A 19,259-nucleotide genomic window follows, 5' to 3' on the forward strand; every position below is an offset into this window, starting at 1 on the left:
GAAATAATAAACACAGAACTTTTATTAGAACTTCAAGCTTAAAAAGTTGTTTTACTCTAAGCTGCTGGAACATGTGACAATCACAATAGACCATGTAGACTGTGACTTTCACCAACAATTTACCAAACATCCCCTTTCTGCAGCACAGAAAGGACTAGGTTAAAGGGGAGTTATTTCTCTTGTAACCCTTCTTTGCAGTATTTTGCATTGGTCTTTGGCTTTTCCTTCCTGGTAATCTTTATTTACCTGATAATCCTTACTTTTGATGATGGTTCTCAGACTATGGAGAGCAGGGGGAAGTTCAGTTGCTTCCATCATTCCTGCACCAGGAATATGGGGATTTTTAATTCAATTCACCATGACTCAACAATTGTTTATTGGATATCCACGTGATGCTCAGTACTTCCTTAGACACTAGAAAGGATGCAAAAGATGTATTGCAGGATTCCTGCCCCCAGGACCTGGAAATCCTGTTGAATGGTAGATAGATAAGAACCAGCTAGAGTACTATGAGATGACAGGTGAAGCTTTGGGAATGAAGGTGTTGATGGTGGCAGTACCCCATAGCAAGGAGCTGTCTTGTGTTATTAGACTTTTTTTTTTCTTAAGGAATATTTGCATACTATGTCTCTTGGCTTACAAATGCTTTTAATACTCAAGAGAATTATAGTAGGAACATTCTTACAAAAACCAGGAAGGACTGTATTCAGCCGAGTAGAAATGTGCAAATTATGAGTAGACGGTTGCCTCTCTCGGTGCTAGAGGGCTGGATTACATAAAGCAGATGTGGATAATAAAGGAAAGGAATTCTATATCTGCTGGAATGTACATCTGGATGATTCTCCTGTCAAAAAGAAAAGAAAGTGATCTTCAAATTCCGTTAACCCTGAAGCAAATTTAAATGAAAAGAATACATGGTTGGCCACTTTGAAATCTTGCCCAACCAGAGTCAAACACAAAATTATCAGAAATGAGTAGTAAACTGAGAAATGAACTTTGAAAGAGAAGCAAAAAATGGAATTGAGCTCCAGGGAAATAATTTTCCCCCCAGCTTGGAGCTAGGGCAGCCTTAAAGGTCTTCTGGACATGGTCTATTTTTTGCAAGGATTACAACATTGTCATCTCTGTTCCCACTGTTAAAAGTGATTGGCTAACTAGAGGTAAAAATCAGTTTAGTACTACCACAAAAATGATCGGTTTTTATTTGGCTGGCTGGGTCTTAGTTGTGGCACACAGCATCTTTGTTGTGGTATGCCAACTCTTAGTTGTGGCACGTGGGATCTAATTCCCCGACCAGGGACTGAACCTAGGTTCCCTGAATTGTGAGTGTGGAGCCTTAGCCACTGGACCATTCGGGAAGTCCAAATGATAAGTTTTATGCATTGATTTTATTCATGGTTGTGTGAGAGCCATATGGCTCCAGTATAAAATGCTACAGAGCTTGGCATAGTTTTTCTTGGTGAACAGGCAACTGGAGATGGAAAACAGTTCACTTAGAGTCCGTGGAGCACCTTAAACTGTTTTATAAGCAATAACTTAAGACTATGCATTAGCAAGCAGAAAGGCTGTGGAAAGTTACTATATAAAAAGAGATGATAAACATGAAAAGACTAATTAGTAATCAAGATAACAAAATACTATTTTTCTAAATAATGTCAGGTATTGGACCTTCCTAGAAGATGAGTTGTAACAAGCTGATGAGCCAGGAGAACTGGTTAGAATAATGTTGGCGCAAGTTTGTAGAGTAAAATGCTTCATTCTGTTTCATACCATTTCCTTTTTTTTGGACTCCTTTATGCAGTGTAAATAATAGTGTTCTCAGAAAGTACAGATTCTTTGGCAAGCCTTTACTAAGTGATTCAAAGCCACCTACTTTTTGAGCACGCACCTTGTTCAAAGTGCCATTCCAGTCTTGAGGCTACAGTAGGATAAATATATTCTACCCAGAGTTCTGTGTGGGCTTTCCAGTGAAGACTGAAATCTCGGTGGTCCTATTGCCAACACTTCCAAAAAATATGAAAGTCCCACCCAAGGATCTCAGCACCATTCTTCTCTACTCTCCATCCTAAAATTACAGCCTCTGCACATCTGTACACATGTGTAGGAGCCTCCACTGCTTATCACCACCATGCTTTGATTCCTTGTTAGGTACCACGTAAAGCCCCTTTTACAGCTACTGAATACAAAAAAGATAGTGTTAGGCTAGAGAACTCTTGCCCAAGTGACTTCAGTTCAGTCATATCCCACTCTTTGCGACTCCATGGACTACAGCACACCAGGCTGTCCTGTCCATCACCAACTCCCAGAGCTTACTCAAACTCATATCCACTGAGTTGGTGATGCCATCCAACCATCTCATCATCTTTCATCCCCTTCTCCCTCCCGCCTTCAATCTTTCCCAGCATCAGGGTCTTTTCAAATGAGTCAGTTCTTCTCATCAGCTGGTCAAAGTATTGGAGCTTCAGCTTCAGCATCAGTCCTTCCAATGAATATTCAGGATTGATCTCCTTTAGGATGGACTGGTTGAATCTCTTTGTTGTCCAAGGGACTCTTAAGAGTCTTCTCCAATACCACAGTTCAAAAGCAGAAATTCTTTGGCACTCAGTTTTCTTTATAGTCCAACTCTCACATCCATACATGACTACTGGAAAAACCATAGCTTTCACTAGACGGACCTTAGTTGGCAAAGTAATGTCTCTGCTTTTTAATATGCTATCTACAGGTGTATAGCTTTTCTTCCAAGGAGCAAGTGTCTTTTAATTTCCTGACTGCAGTCACCATCGGCAGTGATTTTGGAGCTCCCAAAATTAAGTCTCTCACTGTTTCCATTATTTCCCCATCAATTTGCCATGACGTGATGGGAACAGATGCCATGATCTTTCACTTTCATCAAGAGGCTATTTGGTTCTTTGCTTTCTGCCATAAAGGTGGTGTCATCTGCATATGTGAGGTTATTGATATTTCTCCCAGCAATCTTTATTCCAGCTTGTGCTTCATCCAGTCCAGCATTTCTCATGATGTACTCTGCATAAAAGTTAAATAAGCAAGGTGACAATATACAGCCTTGACATACTCCTTTTCCTATTTGGAAACAGTCTGTTGTTGCATGTCCAGTTCTAACTGTTGCTTCTTGACCTGCATACAGATTTCTCACGAGTCAGGTCAGGTGGTCTGGTATTCCCATCTCTTGAAGAATTTTCCACAGTTTTCTGTCATCCATACAGTCAAAGGCTATGGCATAGTCAGTAAAGCAGAAGTAGATGTTTTTCTGGAACACTCTTGCTTTTTTGATGATCCAATGGATATTAGCAATTTAATCTCTGGTTCCTCTGCCTTTTCTAAAACCAACTTGAACATCTGGAAGTTCACTGTTCACGTATTGCTGAAGCCTGGCTTGGAGAATTTTGAGCATTCCCTTACCAGCGTGTGAGATGAGTGCAATTGTGCAGTAGTTTGAGCATTCTTTGGCATTGCCTTTCTTTGGGACTGGAATGAAAACTGACCTTTTCCAGTCCTGTGGCCACTGCTGAGGTTTCTAAATTTACTGACATATTGAGCGGAACACTTTCATAGCATCATCTTTTAGGCTTGAAATAACTCAACTGGAATTCCATTACCTCCACTAGCTTTGTTCATTGTGATGTTTCCTAAGGCCCACTTGACTTCACATTCCAGGATGTCTGGCTCTAGGTAGCAATCACATCATCATGATTATCTGGGTCAGGAAGATCTTTTTTGTATAGTTCTTCTGTGTATTCTTGCCATCTCGTCTTAATATCTTCTGCTTCTGTTAGGTCCATACCATTTCTGTCCTTTATTGTGCCCATCTTTGCAAACATGGCTTTGCAAAGTGGCTTCAGGAAAATCAAATCATCTCTTCCACAACCCCCTCCCCCAATTAAATTCCTATATCAAACTAAAAGGTATAAAAAATGGTGGCAATATTTCAGCTAACGTTAAGAAAAATTATCACACCACAATCAGACGTTTTCATAACAAGCTGCCCTCATTCCTAAGTAAATTTGATATGAACAATGCTGGATAGACAGAATAGATGAAGCAACAAAGTCATTTTACATAACAAGTGTTTCCCAAAGCTTGTCATACCATGGCACACAGATAATCACAATATTTTAATGGTACACTGGGGTAAAGGGACACTTTTAATGATGAATTGCCTGGAAGCTCTTATGCCTCAGGCCCATCCGGGACCAATATCTTGGCATACCTGTTAATTCATTCACACTCATCATTTGCGAAGCTCTGATCTAAGAATTTGATTGTGAAGTATTTAATTCATACCCTAGAAACAACTGAGTGTTTTATCTAACCCTCCCCCACTCAACACTTTCAATGAGAAAAGGATATGTCATTGGATGACACAATTTGAGGTGGCTGTTGGGATAAGTCTTTTTTTTAATTTTTATTTTTTGCAGATGCAATTACACTGTAAATTTTCAAGTGAGACGGTCAGAAAAATCATTGAGAAATTCCGAAGCAAGAGTTTACCTGCTCAACCTTTTTGTTTTAAAAACAAAAAAAGCAAGGCACAGAGGTCACACATGAGTATTTTTATGGAGGGAAGTTATGAAACTAGATGAAGGTAAGATTTCTTCGCTTTCAGTCTCAGGCACTTTGCACCACATTAGTGGTTTCCCACTGGCAGCATCAGCATCATGTGAGAACTTGTTCGAAATGCTACTTCTCAGGCACCACCCCAGACCGAATGAACTGGAAACTCTAGAGGTGACACCCTACAAGCTGTATTTTAACAAACTCTGCAAATGGTCCTGATGCACATTAAGGTTTGAGAACCATTGCACCCCCATGGAGCTCTGTCACTGAAGGCTGGAGAGGCTGATTTTGGAGTAAGACTGGCCCTATGCAATCAGAAGCTAACCACCAAGCTGGACCATTAGTGGGAGGAATGAGGCCTCACTCTGACAGTGCAGATGGGCTTTTCAGTTAAATAGTAGAAGCAGCAGATGGTTAGTAGTATAAGGGAGATTCCAAATTCAGGATCTAAGTGGGCACTCCAATTCTCTAAGTATGACTGGGTCTTTTATGGCCTAGGCCTTACTTCCATCTTAACTTCAATAAAAGTTTCAACTCCGTGAATCTGGAAACTTTAAGGGTATATTTAAAAGTTTATAATGAAAACCAGTAGCAGGAAAAAAATGTCACTTTTCAAAATTGACCTTTGTTGCTTTCTGTATTAAACATAATTATTTTAGAAATGAAAAATCTCTCTAAATGTACTTTATATAACATGTGGAAGATTAAGGGGAAGAGAGAAAAAAAAAATCTTGAGATATGTAAGTCTGAATCTGCCTATTTTATATTATTACTGCTAAATTCCTTTGCTCTGAAAACCACTCAAGTTTCTTTTCCATGTGACTCACTAGCAAATTTCTGTTCCTTAGATGTGGGTCCTGCATTGTGTGGATCAAGGATATCAAATAACCAAAATATGAAAAATAAAATAAGCACAGCTTATATTTTAGTCTAAGAATAAGGAACTAAACAAGTAGAAAATCCCCTTTCATGATTGAGAAACTCATGTTAAGCTTAGCAATATTAGTAGTATTAAAGTACTTTTATGTTATGTCCTCAGGATATGCATGAATAATAAAAGCTACAACCAACACTGTTGCCATTAGTTAAATGTGACTCATACAAAGATCTTGTAAACTGCTTCTAAAAGCTATACTATGTTTCAGTCATTTCCTTTTCTCCCCCTCTATCCTTTTTAAAGAAGTGGACTCATATTTTTGGATTGTGATGGTGTGTGAATGCATGCTCAGCCTTCCAGGCTTCTCTGTCCATGGAATTTTCCAGGCAAGAATACTGGAATGGGTTTCCAAGCCCTTCTCCAGGCGATCTTCCCAGCCCAGGTATAGAACCTGCATCTCCAGCATCTCCTGCATTGGCAGGCATATTCTTTACCACTAAGCCACCTGGGAAGCCCTGAAGCTGTAAGATAATTATCACGATTATATATTCAATTTTTTGTCAAATAGTCTTCCATTTGCCACTCATAACTAAGCCATTTCTGTATCAGAGATTGTAGGTACAAAGAAAGTAAGTATTTTGTTAAGAGATACTGTGAAATAAAATTAAGACCTTATAGTAAAAAGTTTGTTGTTATTTAAGACTGTTTCTTCTGGTCTTTGTGTCTTTCCTTTGCAAAGTGTACTTTATTTTTAGGTGTGCAGGTATAATTAGAACTCAGTGTTTTAAACTTCCAAAAATGTAAAAAAGAATGCTACTTACGTACTTAAGTCTTCAGGGCTAACATGATAATACGGAGCTCAAATCTCTTACAAAGCTTGCCTAAACACAAAACCATGACGCTTCAGGCATCTACCAGGGTGGTACTGGTGTGTTTGGTAAGATAGTTCTGAAGACTTTTTTTTTTTAACACAAGCAGTCTTTCAAATGTACCAGCAAACTCCACATCTGTAAAATTTTTCATGAAAAGTAGAAAATGTCATGAAGTATACTGAAAAGTAATCTGTGCTGATATAAGAAAGGTATTGACTTGTTATTTTCTTCTCTGAAGTATAAAGTTAGAGAGAAATTGAGAAAAGGAGATGTTTGTTTAATAAAATAATTACCATTTTGAGAACTGATCCAGCTTTCATGGGTAAAAGAAAAAGTCTAATTGTGTGAACAAAATAAAATGTTGAAAATATTTAATTCTCTATTGCACAGCAGTGAGCACTACAGAACTTAATCTCTCTCCTCTAATGAATACTCATGAGAGGCTAGGTTTCTGGTTTTCTGAGACACTTACTTAAGGACTAGTAATTTAAACTGACTGCTACAACTGAATTGTAACTTCCCTACCAAAGGCCTAGAATCAAGTTATGTGGTTATGACCAGTGTTAAAGAAAGTTACATTTCAATAATTCCTCTTCCATCACAATATTTTTCCAAGTCTCTGATACAAAGCTACTCCTAAATACACTTTTTGAGACCAGACTGTTTTCCTCATGGTCTGCGGACTCCTTCACTTATATTATTCTGTTATTCTTCATTTTTATAATTATCCTTCCTCTTCCTCAGTATTTCTGCAGGCACTCTGAAAAATTATCAAATACCTAATTAATGATTCTAAAGATCTTTATCTCATTCTATTATCTCAAGGAAAACTGGAAAAGAAAGGGGAGTTCATATCTGTGGTGAATCTATTGTGTCAAATACAGAGAAGTGGAGTTTTTACATATAGTCCCTGTGAATGCTATAATCCTAAGAGGTAGCTGTTATGGCACCCCTTTTGCAGAGGAGGAAACTGAGGTCCACAGAGACTTAGTAATACATATGGGGACAAAATGGTATTTCAACCTAGTTGTGAGTAACTCTGTATCTCATGTTCTTTGGTAACCTAAGTAAAATATTGCCCATGGAATTTTTACTAAGGTTAATTATAATTGTTTGCTGTATTTGCTCAGTCGTTCAGTTGTCTCTGACTCTATGCAGCCCCATGGACTAGCCTGCCAGGCTCCTCTATCCACGGGATTTCCCAGGCAACAATATTGGAGTGAGTTGCCATTTCCTCCTCCAGGAGATCTATGCAACCCAGGGATCAAACCCAGATTCCCATGTCTCCTGCATTGGCAGGTGGATTCTTTACCACTGTGCGGCCTGGGAAACCCAATTATAATTATAACTTTATATAAAAATATCTTTAATGACTAATATTTTCAAAGCACTATTGCATATATCATCCTGTTTTAAGGCAGCTGGTAAAATGGGTGACCTGGGGGGCTTGAGGAACAGCAATAACATACATAAAGTATAATATCCAATGTAAGACAAGTGCTTAGTAGCTTCATTATTATTATTATTACTACTACTGATCCTTCCAGCAGGCTCATACTTAGAAGTTAGGTAATCCCAGAGCCTGGTGGGCTGCCGTCTCTGGGGTCGCACAGAGTCGGACACGACGGAAGCGACTTAGCAGCAGCAGCACAGCTGTTATCATGCCCTCTTGATCGGCTTTTCCTACAAAGATAAAGCCTATTCACATTATTTTCCACAGCAAGAATTACTTTAAAGTTTATTTACAAGACATTTACTTACAAGAATCTCAAAACCCCATGTTCAACTTCAGATTGTATGTAATGAGGCAAGAAGGGAATGGAAGGGAAGTAGGTGTGAGACAGGCTTACAGTCTTTCCCAGGCAAGTCAGAATTAGAAATTTTGCATTCCTTCTCCAAAATGAGTCTCCTTTCCACTGCACCAAAATGATACCAGAGGTTTTTTTTTTCTCCTGTCATCATTCTCTTCTTACAAAAGGTAATGAAATGGCAAGCCTTTCCTTCAGTTCCTTGCTTGCACAGGGAGGGAGAGCCCCCTGAAGCGGTGCAGACCATATTTGTTTACTGCAGCGAGAGTCTTGATCATGACGCAGAGGATGGTTCCGGTTTGACTTCTGCGGCTGCATTCCCGCTCTCCGGATAGTAGGCAGAGAACTGCAAGAAAAGTGCTTGGTATCAGTGACTCACAGCAAGACAGGAAATCTCGAGAGGATCCACCCTTCCTTCCTGCCCTCCAGACCAGCTGAGTTGCAGACCACAGGCCACAAGAAGCCTAGAATCTCGGTGAGCAGGGCTTAAGCCCTAGACTGAGTCAGGGCCACTGCAGGGATGAACATGGATGAACTGGATGAATATGTCAAGAGTGAGCTGTGGGGAAAGCCCACACTCTTCATCCTAGAAAGCACTGTTTCTGTTGAGATTTCTCTCTTCACTTTTGCCCAGTATCTGCCTGGTATATTCTGGCCTATGCATTGTTCTTAAACAATGGACTTGACACAGTTAACTGAGTGTGCCTATTTACACCATGACTAAAAAGCATGCAAGAATTGTTATCAATCATAATTACCAAGCAATGTCTTCACAATGCAAAATGGCAGTGTCTCTGTCTCTCCAGCAAAATGTAAATACATTTTCAGTAGTTTTGAACCTAGTGTAGAATTGCTTCAACTAAGTTATATCATGTTTCTCTTCACGAGAGCAGCAAATGATTATAATGATGATAAAGGCTGACAATTATGATGCTAAGAACTGCCCTAAAGTGAAGTTGCTCAGTCGTGTCCAACTCTTTGTGACCCCATGGACTGTGGCCAACTAGGCTCCTCTGTCCATGGAATTTTCCAGGCAAGAGTACTGGAGTGGGTTGCCATTTCCTTCTCCAGGGGATCTTTCAGACCCAGGGATCAAACCTGGGTCTCCTGCATTGCAGGCAGGTGCTTTACCATCTAAGCTACCAGGGAAGCCAGGTAAGAACTGCCCTAAGCACTTCATATATTTTAAGTCATTTAAGTCTTACAAATGTCCTTCTCTGGTGGCTCAGTGGTGAAGAATCCATCTGCCAATGTAGGAGACATGAGGACTCAAGTTCGATCCCTGGGTTAGGAAGATCCCCTGGAGAAGGAAATGACACTCCATTCCAATATTCTTGCCTGGGAAATCCCATGGACACAGGAGCCTGGTGGGCTATAGTCCACAGGGTTGCAAAGAGTCAGAGATGACTTAGCGACTAAAAACAAACAAAAAAAACCCAACAAAGTCTTACAAATACTCTTTCAGATAAGCATTATTATTGTTCCCCCTTGACAGATAAGGAAGTTATCAAAGTAAATGAAAGCCTTTTCACTGTCTCCCCAAATTGTTTTTAAACCTCATAAACAATAAAGCTCAAACAAACAAAATATACACATGAAGCTGATGCTTACCGTGATTTAAGAGTCAAATGAATAAATGACACAAAATGGTTTTATACGCGTTTCTCACATCTGGCCAAGTTCAGTAGTACATTTCCAATTCAAGTCAAAACTCTGAAAGGAATCACTGCAACAGACCAAATTTGTCAGTATCTTCTGTCAAGGCCCTTTCCCTCTCTTCCTGCAGGGCAGCAATGTCAGAAAGTGAGAGATGTCTCCATTCCTGTGAGTTATTAAATATAACCTTTCAGTTGTCATCTCCTTTCATTTTCTTGCTCTCTCCAAGCTCAACTCACACCCTGTGTTCCAGCCATGCCAAAATACTTTTAGTGCACTTGGTCCTTGTCATGTGTCTTTGAATAAGGTGTTATTTTCTCTGAAAAGTCATCTCCCCCTCTATTCCATCCAGAGAGTGCCTGCAGCATTCAGAATTCTATCCATCTGTTCATACACTCAAACATATGTATTTCTCTATTATTTATTTTTGGCTGTGCTGGGTCTTCACTGTTGCATGGGCTTTTCTCTAGTTGCGGCAAGCAGAAGAGAGTTGCTATTCTCTAGTTGCGGTGCACGGGCTTCTCACTGCAGTGGCTTCTCTTGTTGTGAAGCACAAACTCTAGAGCAGGCGGGCTTCAGTACTTGCAACACATAGGCTCAGTAGTTGTGGCTCCCAGGCTCTAGAGAACAGGTTCAAAAGTTGTGGTGCATGGGCTTAGTTGCTCTGCAGCATGTGGGATCTTCCCGGATCAGGGATGGAACCTGTGTCTCTCCTGCATTGGCAGGTGGATTCTTTACCACCACCAGAGAAGCCCCTCAGAGAGTATTTGAAAGTGAAAGTGAAAGTTCTTCAGTCATGTCTGACTCTTTGTGACTCCATGGACTATATAGTCCATGGAATTCTCCAGGCCAGAATACTGGAGTGGGTAGCCATTCCCTTCTCCAGGGGAATGTCCCCAAACCAGGGATCTAACTCAGGTCTCCTGCATTACAGGCAGATTCTTTACCAGCTGAGCCACAAATTGAACACTTATTATGAGGCAGATAGGAGGTGGGAGAGGGGACAAGGTGACTTTTGATGAAATTTTCATTTTACTGCAGACAGACAAAGTTAAGAAAGACAAAAGGATGGATGAGGCAGGGAAGGAAGGAAGGAAAAGGAGGAGGGAGGTAAAGAAGAAAAGAAAGAGGAGCAGGCAGTACTAACTCATGATGGTTAGTGTTAGATGGGTCACATGACACTGAGTGACATTGAGTGTCAGGAATCTGATCACTTCAGCTGAGCTGTCAATGACAAGAGGGAGCCAGTCATGCAGAGCCCACTAATTCAAAGGCTCTAAGCTAGAGAGCAAGCCTGGTTCTCAAGAACTGAAAGGAGCCAACATCGCTGAGGTGCTGCCAGAGGGCAAGGCAGCTGCCAGACCCCACTGACTTTGTAAGGCCTGTAAGAAGTTTAAATTGAAAATTTGAAGCCAAGGATTGATAGAATCTAATATATTTTAATAAATTCCTCTGGCTATTGAGTGCACCACTGGGCTTTAGGGAGTCAGGTATAAGAGCAGGCAGATCAGTTAGGATACAGGTGCAAGAGGCATCAAGGCGATTCTTTCTTTCTGTGCTCACACATTTTGCAAAGACTCAATATTAACATTACACATTCTTTAAAAACAGATATAAATTTTTTCCTCTTTTACTAGATAATCAGATCTTTGAAATCAGGAATGAATCATCATTCCACAATAAACATTCCCTGGCATAAATAAAGTAATGGAAGAATGAATGAATAAAATAAGGCCCCTGCCCTCAGAAAGCTTAAAGTCTCTGACACAGACATCCATTCACGCAACCAGAGTGCAAAGTAGATCATTCACATTGTGAAAGAGATAAAAAGCATTATATGTGAGGACAGGGGAAGGAGAAAGTGGATTATCCAATTGACTGTGTGATCCTGAATCAGAACATCAGGGTCTAGCGTTCCTTTTTTTTTTTTTTAAACACAGTGGGATGTTAAAACAAAGTGGCAGGAATCTGACAGAGAAACAGTTGGGTCTATTTCCCCTTCTAGTGCCACGGGTTTAGATAAGGGCTGTATTTAGACTCGAAATTCTGGGTCAACATGCAACTCAATAAATCTGTTGAGAAATGATTTCTCTCTGCTAGACTATTTAAACAAAAAGTAAACAAGAGTGTCAGATTACTTTTGGATTGTTCAAATCACAGCAAAACCCTGACATTTAGGTAAAGTGTTCACGTTCTAAATGTTCTTCTTGGAGTTATACATGAAGAAGAGTCAAGTGTGTTTCTAGTGTATTCCTTTCCTCCGTTTTAAAAAACTTTTTAAAGCCATTTTTAAAAAAAAAATTTTGGCCATGCCATGGGACATTTGGGATCTTAGCTTCCCAACCAGCAATCAAACCTCTGCCCCTATACTGGAAGCCCAGCGTTTTAACCACTGGATTGCCAGGTTAAGTCCCTCCTTCTGTCTTTTTTGTAGTTTACTCTCCCCAGGGGGCTCCTTTATCTCCACCAAAGCATTCAGAACCTTCAAGTTGCACAACTACAGGCCCTTTCCCTTTCACCCCTTTCCCTTTCTATTTCACTCCCCCTTCTCAGTCTACCTCAACTATCCATCTATCTATCTATCATCAGTTAGTTTTTGCCTCCTAACAAAACACCACAAAATTTGACTTAAACCATTTATAATGTTTCACAATCCAGTATTCTGGCCTGGAGAATTCTGTGGACAGAGGAGCCTGGCAGGCTACAGTCCATGGCGTCACAAAGAGTTGGGCAGGACTGAGCGACTTTCACTTCACTTCAATTCTGTGAGTGATCTGTCGATCTGTCTAGCTCTTCTGCATTAGGCCAGCTCATCTGGGGCTGAATGCTCTAAAATAGCTCCCTCTCATGTCTGGGGCAACAGCCAGATCACCTGGGATGCTTAAGGCCCTTCTTCATGTGGTCTCTCATCTTCAAGAACGTCTATTCTCATGATGACAAAAAGGTCTCAGTAACAAGAGAAGGAGATCCAACCAGTCCATTCTAAAGGGGATCAGTCCTGGGTGTTCATTAGGACTGATGGTAAAGCTGAAATTCCAATAGTTTGGCCACCTCATGCAAAGAGTTGACTCATTGGAAAAGACCCTGATGCTGGGAGGAATTGGGGGCAGGAGAAGGGCACGACAGAGGATGAGATGGTTGGATGGCATCACCAACTCAATGGACATGGGTTTGGGTGAATTAGTTAATTTATGTGTACATGAGTGTAAGTATACATGTGAGCCTAATAGTGTATCAAGACAGAAGGAGGAATTTGGGCATGTAAAAACATCAGCTCTCTTCCAAGTACACCACCCCCCAACCCCTGCCCACCATGGGGTCAAGAGACAACAGCAATGTGCAACTGACATGGGCTTAAAAGCCTGCTGAACACACTACCTGTGTAACCGGTGGCAAAATTAGTAACCTCTCTAAACCTACATGGGCATAATAATGCCTTTGCTACAGGGTCATTATAAAAATTAAACAGAATGATAAACACAGAGTACCTAAACCAACACATGACACATAAGAGATCTTTAGTAATTATCAGGGAGCAGAAGCCAAGTCTAGCTTTCCACACAAATGCCATTCTTTACTCCTTCCTTCCCTCAGCCCTAGTGCCACTTTCCCTTGGTGGTCTGCCTTCTTCCACCTGCCTGCCTTTGATCAGCCCAATCAGAGAAATGAGAATGGCAGGAAGTGTGGAAATTCACCCTTCCCCACTTTAGGTTCTATTAGCAATATGTCATTCCAGCTGTGTCAGTAGCAAGTAATGGGAAAGAGTGACCACAGTTCATCTTACCTCTAAACTAAGCCTCTTGCTACTCATTGTCTGCCATTTTTTGGTTCTGCAGAAACCTACAGCAGAAAACAGCTACCTAGCCCCAGATGTGGCAGCATCATTTATGCATTCAGGAGGTATGGAGAGATTTCACTCAAAGTTTGTAGACAGAACACATGGCTCTCGCTACTTTCCCACCTCACATTTCACTGAAATACCTGTTTAAAAAAGATATAAATTCATAATAAATCCAAGCATAAGGGAATGAAAGACTTCTATATATTTATCCAAGATAGGCAGAGGATGGGATCATAGGTTGTCTGGATTCAAATGTCAGCTGTGTCAGTCATAAGCTATATGACTTTGAACAACTCTGTTTCCTTATATAAAATGTGAAAAATCACAGGACCTGTTGCATTGGGTTGTTGTGTGGGTTGGCCAAGTTATATGAAGCACTAGGGTACTTCCTGGAACAGAGTTCAATAAAAGTTAGGTTTCATTGTTATAAACAGAAGACAAAGAGTTTACAACTAAGACATAACAGAGAAGAAAGCTGGAACTTCAAAGCTTAGAACTGGCAAGAATTCCAGGGGAAAGTGAATGAAAAATCAGGGGTATTAGTTTTATGTTTACAAAAAAAGCCTGAGAGTCCATCTTCACCCCATTTTTACTCTCACACCTACCTGCAGGGGTGATGTGTTCCCCAGTTAAACTAAAACTAGAGAAGTCTTCTCTAAAGAAGTTGAATAACTTGTCTGTGAAGGGCTAAGGCTCCTGTTGTGGATGCCTGATACATTAAGTAGTATCTCTATTTTTATTGACTAAATAAATGATTCAACTTTAAAAGATCACAAAATAATACATGAGGGGGAAAAAAGGAATTCACAACCTAGACAACTTTTCTGAAAGGTCACTATGTCAAAGATAAGAGCCTAAACATTTTTCAGAGAAGAAACAGGTTATCTACAAAGAAATGAGAATCAGCCTGGTGACAATCTCCTCCTCAGCAAAACTGGTTGGCAGAAGATAATGGAAAAATGCGTTAAAAGTTCTGAGTGGAAATTCCTTTGAAATTAGAATTATATACCTATCTAAATTATTTTTCAAGTTCAAAAGACACTTTTAGACATACAAGACCTTAGAAAATTTTATCTCTCATGCATATTTTATGGAAAAAAATATTGGGGGATGTACTAGAGCAAAAAGAAAAAATAATCCAAGAAAAATAAGGTCATGGAAGCCAAGAAACAAGTGAACATGACAGCCAAGGGGAAAAAAATCTATGAAAAATAATTAGATAAAAGTTGTTTAGCTGGCTTAGAAAATCATGTTGAAGTATTCCTGAAAGAAATATTAATAATAAACTGGATGATCTTTGACGAGACGATTGCATACTATAATTCTGCCCGTAAGAAAAAAAATTCAGAATTTTCAAACAAACATGATGTATAAAGAAATCACAGTCTAAACATAAAACAGACTAAACTGCGTGGTATTTAATACATTGAAAAAGAGAAATCAATTTGACCTTGATACCTTGAAATATTCTTGAAATATTCTTCAGCTAGTACAGATTAACACAAGGTTATATTTCCTTCTTTATAGGTCTAATCATACTGCTTTGTACCTTAAGTAATAATACTCACATTATATAATAGTAAAAGAGTTTTCTACTTAAAAAAAATTTTTTTTTGACTCAACCTATTGGCAAAGTGTAGAATAATCAACCATTCGGAACACCTCAAGTGACAGAATCATTGATATTATAAAAAGTTGGAACATGTAAACAGGGCAGAGATGGAAGAAAGTACATGGGGCATTAATTTCCTCATTTTATATGATTATGACTACAAATTTCTGAAGTTTATAGACCAAGAAAGAAATACCAATATTATTAACAGATATAAAGGTCATCTCTTAAGATCTGTTTTGTTTCCTGAAAACCTAACCTGATGATATACACTCTGCCTCACAGAGGCTTGGCCATGAATGTCAAAACAATTAAAGGTATGGGAATACTGGGGGAAATAAAAGTGTCTATCATCAAAGTGTGCGGCTTCTACAGAAGTTTGGCCATTTTCTTATGCATCCTAACTGCAAATCACCCAAGCATATTTAATATATCCACATACTTCCATCAGCTTCCATCTGTGTAGTGCTCATTGTTTCCATCCCATGTAGAAGTATAAACCTTTAAAGTTGAAAGGATATCAGAAACTCCTAAGCTCACCTTCTGTTTTTCAAAGGTGAGGAAATTGAGACCACACAAAGTCAACTGACTTGATAAAGTCCAAAAGCAACTAAATGACAAATTAGTCCTAGAACTAAGTGTTGAGGATCCTTGGGCAATGTTTCATATAATTAGGGAATGTCCATTGTATAAATAAATGCACATTTCTAACTTTAAAATGATATATTCCATTACTTGTATATCAGATCAGATCAGATCAGTCGCTCAGTCGTGTCCAACTCTTTGTGACCCCATGAATCGCAGCATGCCAGGCCTCCCTGTCCATCACCAACTCCCCGAGTTCACTGAGACTCATGTCCATCGAGTCAGTGATGCCATCCAGCCATCTCATCCTCTGTCATCCCCTTCTCCTCTTGCCCCCAATCCCTCTCAGCATCAGAGTCTTTTCCAATGAGTCAACTCTTCACATGAGGTGGCCAAAGTACCGGAGTTTCAGCTTTGGCATCATTCCTTCCAAAGAAATCCCAGGGCTGATCTCCTTCAGAATGGATTGGTTGGATCTCCTTGCAGTCCAAGGGACTCTCAAGAGTCTTCTCCAACACCACAGTTCAAAAGCATCAATTCTTCGGCGCTCAGCCTTCTTCACAGTCCAACTCTCACATCCATACATGACCACAGGAAAAACCATAGCCTTGACTAGACGGACCTTTGTTGGCAAAGTAGTGTCTCTGCTTTTGAATATGCTGCCTCGGTTGGTCATAACTTTCCTTCCAAGGAGTAAGCATCTTTTAATTTCATGGCTGCAGTCACCATCTGCAGTGATTTTGGAGCCCCGAAAAATAAAGTCTGACACTGTTTCCACTGTTTCCCCATCTATTTCCCATGAAGTGGTGGGACCGGATGCCATAATCTTCATTTTCTGAATGTTGAGCTTTAAGCCAACTCTTTCACTCTCCACTTTCACTTTCATCAAGAGGCTTTTGAGTTCCTCTTCACTTTCTGCCATAAGGGTGGTGTCATCTGCATATCTGAGGTTATTGATATTTCTCCCGGCAATCTGGATTCCAGTTTGTGTTCCTTCCAGTCCAGCGTTTCTCATGATGTACTCTGCATAGAAGTTAAATACGCAGGGTGACAATATACAGCTTTGACGTACTCCTTTTCCTATTTGGAACCAGTCTGTTGTTCCATGTCCAGTTCTAACTGTTGCTTCCTGACCTGCATACAAATTTCTCAAGAGGCAGATCAGGTGGTCTGGTATTCCCATCTCTTGAAGAATTTTTCACAGTTTATTGTGATCCACACAGTCAAAGGCTTTGGCATAGTCAATAAAGCAGAAATAGATGCTTTCCTGGAACTCTCTTGCTTTTTCCATGATCCAGCAGATGTTGGCAATTTGATCTCTGGTTCCTCTGCCTTTTCTAAAACCAGCTTGAACATCTGGAAGTTCACAGTTCACATATTGCTGAAGCCTGGCTTGGAGAATTTTGAGCATTACTTTACTAGCATGTGAGATGAGTGCAATTGTGCGGTAGTTTGAGCATTCTTTGGCATTGCCTTTCTTTGGGATTGGAATGAAAACTGACCTTTTCCAGTCCTGTGACCACTGCTGAGTTTTCCAAATTTGCTGGCATATTGAGGGCAGCACTTTCACAGCATCATCTTTCAGGATTTGAAATAGCTCAACTGGAATTCCATCACCTCCACTAGCTTTGTTTGTAGTGATGCTTTCTAAGGCCCACTTGATTTCACATTCCAGGATGTCTGGCTCTAGGTGAGTGAGCACACCATCGTGATTATCTGGGTCGTGAAGATCTTTTTTGTACAGTTCTTCTGTGTATTCTTGCCACCTGTTCTTAATATCTTCTGCTTCTGTTAGGTCCATACCATTTCTGTCCTTTATCGAGCTCATCTTTGCATGAAATGTTCCTTTGGTATCTCTGATTTTCTTGAAGAGATCCCTAGTCTTTCCCATTCTGTTGTTTTCCTCTATTTCTTTGCATTGATCGCTGAAGAAGGCTTTCTTATCTCTTCTTGTTATTCTTTGGAACTCTGCATTCAGATGTTTATATCTTTCCTTTTCTCCTTTGCTTTTCGCTCTTCTTCTTTTCACAGCTATTTGTAAGGCCTCCCCAGACAGCCATTTTGCTTTTTTGCATTTCTTTTCCATGGGGATGGTCTTGATCCCTGTCTCCTGAACAGTGTCACGAACCTCATTCCATAGTTCATCAGGCACTCTATCTATCAGATCTAGGCCCTTAAATCTATTTCTCACTTCCACTGTATAATCATAAGGGATTTGATTTAGGTCATACCTGAATGGTCTAGTGGTTTTCCCTACTTTCTTCAATTTAAGTCTGAATTTGGCAATAAGGAGTTCACGGTCTGATCACAGTCAGCTCCTGGTCTTGTTTTGCTGACTGTATAGAGCTTCTCCGTCTTTGGCTGCAAAGAATATAATCAATCTGATTTCGGTGTTGACCATCTGGTGATGTCCATGTATAGAGTCTTCCCTTGTATTTGTTATGACCAGTGCATTTTCTTGGCAAAACTCTATTTGTCTTTGCCCTGCTTCATTCCGTATTCCAAGGCCAAATTTGCCTGTTACTCCAGGTGTTTCTTGACTTCCTACTTTTGCATTCCAGTCCCCTATAATGTAAAGGACATCTTTTTTGGGTATTAGTTCTAAAAGGTCTTGTAGGTCTTCATAGAACCATTCAACTTCAGCTTCTTCAGCCTTACTGGTTGGGGCATAGACTTGGATTACTGTGATACTGAATGGTTTGTCTTGGCAACAAACAGAGATCATTCTGTCATTTTTGAGATTGCATCCAAGTACTGCATTTAAAACTCTTTTGTTGACCATGAGGGCCACTCCATTTCTTCTGAGGGATTCCTGCCTGCAGAAGTAGATAGAATGGTCATCTGAGTTAAATTCACCCATTCCAGTCCATTTCAGTTCGCCGATTCCTAGAATGTCGACATTCACTCTTGCCATCTCTTGTTTGACCACTTCCAATTTGCCTTGATTCGTGGACCTGACATTCCAGGTTCCTATACAATATTGCTCTTTACAGCATCGGACCTTACTTCTATTACCAGTCACATCCACAGCTGGGTATTCTTTTTACTTTGGCTCCATTCCTTCATTCTTTCTGGGGTTATTTCTCCACTGATCTCCAGTAGCATATTGGGCACCTACTGACCTGGGGAGTTTCTCTTTCAGTATCCTATCATTTTGCCTTTCCATACTGCTCATGGGGTTCTCAAGGCAAGAATACTGAAGTGGTTTGCCATTCCCTTCTCCAGTGGACCACATTCTGTCAAATCTCTCCACCATGACCCGCCCGTCTTGGGTTGCCCCACAGGCATGGCTTAGTTTCATTGAGTTAGACAAGGCTGTGGTCCTAGTGTGATTAGATTGACTAGTTTCTTGTGAGTATGGTTTCACTGTGTTTGCCCTCTGACGCCCTCTTGCAACACCTACCGTCTTATTTGGGTTTCTCTTACCTTGGGC

General features: G+C 40.2%; 1 protein-coding gene across 2 annotated transcripts in view; it reads right to left on the minus strand.

Moving 5' to 3' along the window:
• Positions 1-8,034: 8,034 nt before the first annotated feature.
• Positions 8,035-19,259, minus strand: part of RAP2B (RAP2B, member of RAS oncogene family) — a 142,883-nt gene continuing 131,658 nt past the window's right edge. For both annotated transcript variants that reach the window (XM_006071490.4, XR_006552170.2), the window contains one exon: positions 8,035-8,478. The gene's annotated coding sequence lies outside the window, so the exon portion shown is untranslated. The remainder of the gene's footprint in view (positions 8,479-19,259) is intronic.

Source organism: Bubalus bubalis, chromosome 1, assembly GCF_019923935.1.
Source record: "Bubalus bubalis isolate 160015118507 breed Murrah chromosome 1, NDDB_SH_1, whole genome shotgun sequence".
In the NCBI taxonomy this organism is placed as follows: domain Eukaryota; kingdom Metazoa; phylum Chordata; class Mammalia; order Artiodactyla; family Bovidae; genus Bubalus; species Bubalus bubalis.